Raw genomic sequence first — 4,593 nt, 5'->3', positions numbered from 1 at the left:
TGCCGCTACCCTTTGAAGGATCTCAGTTTGTTGAGGACCCTCAACAGAAGGTTGTGAGGAGGGAACAGATAAATCTTGGACCATCTGTTCCAGTCGAGGGACATCGCGTCCACTGCTTCCGCTAAGGGGTCCTCGTACGGGGCACGTACAGGGGCAACTTCTTGTTGTCTTTTTTTGCAAAGAGGTCTATCTGCAGTTCTGGGACTGATTCAGAATGAAGGAGAATGATCCTGCGTCTAAGGACCATTCCGACTCTATCGGTGTGAACCTGGATAGAGCGTCCGCTGTCACATTGCGGACTCCTTGAAGGTGAACTGCCGACAGGTACCACTTCTTCTTTTCCGCCAATCGGAAGACGGCCAACATCACTTGGTTGAGAGGTGGTGGCCTCGATCCTTGTCGATTCAAGTATCTTACAACTACCTCGCTGTCTATTACCACTTTATGTGGAACGAATGACGCGGGGAGACTTTCTTTAAGGTAAGGAGCACTGCCCTAGCTTCTAGAAAGTTTTATGAGAAAGGTCTTGAATAGCCTGGACCAAGTCTCCTGGACTTTTTTCCGATGAGAGTGACCTCCCCATCCCTCCTTTGAGGCGTCTGAGTGAATCGTCACCGACGGGGGAGGTGGCTGAAGAAGAACCTGACTTCTTTAGATGTCTGGCTTGGGACCAAGGCCTGAGAAGAGTACTTAGCCGAAGCGGCTGGTCTTCTCAGATCTCTTCACGCGTTTGATGCATAACTTCTCCAAACTCCGATTGCATCCTTTAGCTGTGCTCTTAGCACTGGGTCTGTCACTGAAGCAAACTGGAGAGAGCGCAGTACTCTCTCATGCTCGTGTCTTGATATCCTTTCGGAATCTTGAAGTCTCTTGACAGAACCCGCTATCTCCTTCCTTTTCTTCGCCGGGGTGGAGAAACGGTGTGACAAAAGGTCCCAGTGGATCTTAGCCACTGGAACTTTTGAGATGGAGAAAGTCGAGACTTTTTCTGTTGATCTTGAAGCCTAGGTACTCTAGGAACTGGATCACTTGACTGGAAGCTTGCAAGCATTCTGTCTCGGATGCTGCCCACACCAACCAGTCGTCCAGGTAGGCTACTACCTGAATTCCCTTTAGGCGAAATTGTTTGAGAGCTACGCTCGCAAGCTTCGTAAAAAACCTTGGGGCTATGTTTAGCCCGAATGGCATGGCTCTGAAGGCGTATAGTCTTCGTTGTAGCCTGAACCCTAGGTAGGGGGAGAGTCGATGGCTAATTGGAATGTGCCAGTAGGCGTCTGACAAGTCTATAGAGACGGAATATGCCCTCTTGGGCAGTAAGGTTCTTATGTGTTGCAGTGTTAGCATTTTGAATTTGCAATTCACTATGAACTTGTTAAGTGGCGACAAGTCCAGAATGACTCTGAGCTTTTCAGAGTCTTTCTTGGGAACACAAAACAGCCTCCCTTAGAAATTGATGGGCTTCACCCTTTTTCTCCAACCGTTCTTGAACGTACTCCTCCAGAACGGGGGTGGAGTGTTGGAAAAACCGAAGGTACCAGCTCCCGCCCAGTCCATTCTTGAGTAGGCTGTGGGCCCAGGGATCGAAGGTCCACCGATCCCGAAATTTCAGAAGTCTCCCTCCTACCGGTATCACCTCACTTGGACTGCCGTCCTGAGGTCTTGCCTTCCTGACCACGACCACCCCTGAATCCCCTTCCCCTTGAGGGGCGTCTAGACGAGCCTCTGGCTGCTCCTCTAGGCTTTGCTCGAAAGGAAGTAGACTGCCCTTCGAACGCTGGGGTGAATGCCGTAGACTGTGTCGACACGGCCTGGGGTACCCACTGAAAGGTGGTCGGGGTTTGTGCCACGATCTGGGGCACTGGGGGCAATGGCAATTGCAGTTGCTGTTGCTGTCTAAGAGGCTTGGCTGGCCGAGACGGTAGCCTAGTCCTCATAGTCTTCCTCTTTGGTTGAGGACCCTCATCCGGGGAAGACTTTCTTTTGATAGCCAGGCCCCACTTTTGGAGAAAGTTTCTATTCTCCAAGGCGGCTTTATCAAAAACTTCTTTGACCAAGTCGGTAGGGAAAAAGGTCTTTTCCCGCAAATGTTGGAGGAGATTAGTTTCTTTAGCTCGTGCCTCACCGTAGCCGAGGTAAACACGAACTCCCTACAAGCTCTCCTTGCCTTGACGAAGCCATAAAGGTCCTTCGTCACTGTGGCCAGATGAGGCTTGGCCACTACCATGAACATTTCATGGACCTTGAGGTCACTCGCCATCGTCTCGAGAGTAGTCTGAAGAGACATTGAGGCAGTCAGTCTTTCTTTTGTATCGAACTCACTTCGCAAAAGAAAGTCAGACAGCTTAGGGAGGTCCTTGCCGAACTGACGTCCGGCAATATCAGCCTCCAACTCTCCCACTGAGAACGTAAGATGGACGTCCTTCCAGTCTTTGTGGTCCATAGGCAGGGCCAGCGACAAGGGTTTACACTCCTCTAGGGAGGGGCAAGACTTGCCGGCCGCGATTGCTTTTAGTACAGCCAGAAACCCTTTCTGTAAAAGGGGAAAGGCTCTAGTAGGCGAGGACACAAAGGAAGGGAGCTTCCTATTCAATGCAGCTACCTTTGAGTTAGAGAAGCCCCTCTCTTTCATCGAGGATGAAAGTAGAGCTTGAGCCTTAGCATGGTCCATCACTATGACCTCCTTCGGCTCTGCCTCCTCCTTTGAAGCTGGTTCCTTCCTCAGCCGGACATAACAGTCCGGATATGATGCCTTGCTGGGCCAGAATTCCACCCACCAGGGGAACTGAGCCCAGCTTATCCGAGATGACGATCTTTCCAGTCGTCATCGGCATGTGCTCAGCATACCTCCATGGGTTAGCATCTGAGGACAAGGGAAGGTCTTTCATATTGAGCTTTTTCTGGGGCCCATGTGATTCTGCAAGGCACTGCATTCGCAGTTCCATTGCAGCCGCCTTCTCCTGATTCTCCTTCTGCATTTGTTGGATCATTCCAACAATAGAAGAGAGGGCCTGTCCCAGCTCTACTGGGAGACCGGCCGATGTAGAGGGGCTTGAACTTCATCCTGGGCTTCTGCAAGGAGGTCTTCCTCCTGACACCCGTCCACATCAGATATCCTGTCATTTAGCTGGATGTCTTGCATCGCGACCGCGACTTCAGCATCCACCTGGATCTGAACTTAGGGGATCTCCTCTTGAGGCTGGGGAATCACTGCATCAGCTGATGCCTTAGGGAAAAGATACGCCCTCATCTTCTCACTTGGAAGATAAGGGCCAGAAGTGTTCTTTTGGAAGCCCCTTACCCAGGTACGAAGCTTCTTCCTAGCTATTTAAATGTCTCATTAATCAGGTTAGTGCACACAGTACATACCTGAGGGTCCCAATACCGGAGATCATCCTTGGAGACAGCGTATGCTGCGTGTCTCCTACAAAACTCATGTCCGCAGAGGTTCTTGCTGCTGACATTGCAGAAAGCACTTCCCCACTTCGGAGTGTCCTTCTGTAAAGAGAAGAAATTTCCATGAGTATCAAGTGAACTATGTATCACTGGATATGCATAGTATAGCATAACAATTCAGAAAGGAAAGACACACACTTGTGTTTCCCTCACAACCCATTGTTGCAGCCTTCCAGATAATAAAATCAAAATGGTTTATCTCTACTAGAGTAACCAATGCAAGGTTTCCAGAGGACACAGGTGGAGCTCACACCTAGGCAATGATTTTAAAATCCTGGATAATAGACAGGGAAGAACTCAGCTTCCTGTCTGAGGGCAACAGCAAAGGGCTGTGCAAGAAAACACAATAGTGTTAGAAGATACAGTGCTGTACCTAAACCTTTACTATAGTTTTCTTCTTACTGTATATGCTATACAGAAGAATACTAGTACAGTATAGGAGGATGTGTGCCGGCCTGCCTTTGCCGGCCGGCACACACCACAACTAGCTTTAAAGTATACTACTTAACAGCTATAGGGCGGCAGCACTCTGTTTCAAATGCCTGTGCCGGCGGCAGCAGCTGCCGGCCAGCAACAGCCAGTGTTGGCCGGCAATGACTGCCGGCCAGCAACTACACAAGGTAGTACCCAGCTGCCAGCCACACTCTTGGTGACCGGCAGACAAGGACTAACATAAGCCGGCCGGCAAAGGTACAAGACCGATGCCAGCCGGCAGCAAAAGAACCAGAAGACTACACCTGCCCGGCTGCCGGCCTCATAGGCCGGCAGCCGGGACAGGTACAGCACTAGAAGAAAATAGAATGGATGCCGGGATAAGAGTGTACACAACCCCCCAAGCCCGGCAACCGAAAGAGTGCATATAAGGAAGGGGAGAAACTTAATTCAGGCTTCCTTGACCAATGCCGTCCGGCTCTGCCGGCAGGCATGGATGAGGGACCAAGAGAGGTCCGGGCAGCACTCGAAAACATAAGACCCTTGCCGGCCAGCATCTCTGCCGGCCGGCAATGGGCTTAGTCAATTCCACATCCCAACCTATACTAGGTCCAGAAGTAGAATGACGTACAGTACAGTAATACCCCTGCCGGCCAGCTCTGCCGGCCGGCAAGGTACAGTACAGTAATGGCTAGACCATTACGCAGA

This window comes from Palaemon carinicauda, chromosome 18 (genome assembly GCF_036898095.1).
Source record: "Palaemon carinicauda isolate YSFRI2023 chromosome 18, ASM3689809v2, whole genome shotgun sequence".
Lineage (NCBI taxonomy): Eukaryota > Metazoa > Arthropoda > Malacostraca > Decapoda > Palaemonidae > Palaemon > Palaemon carinicauda.
This window is presented reverse-complemented; position numbering follows the sequence as displayed.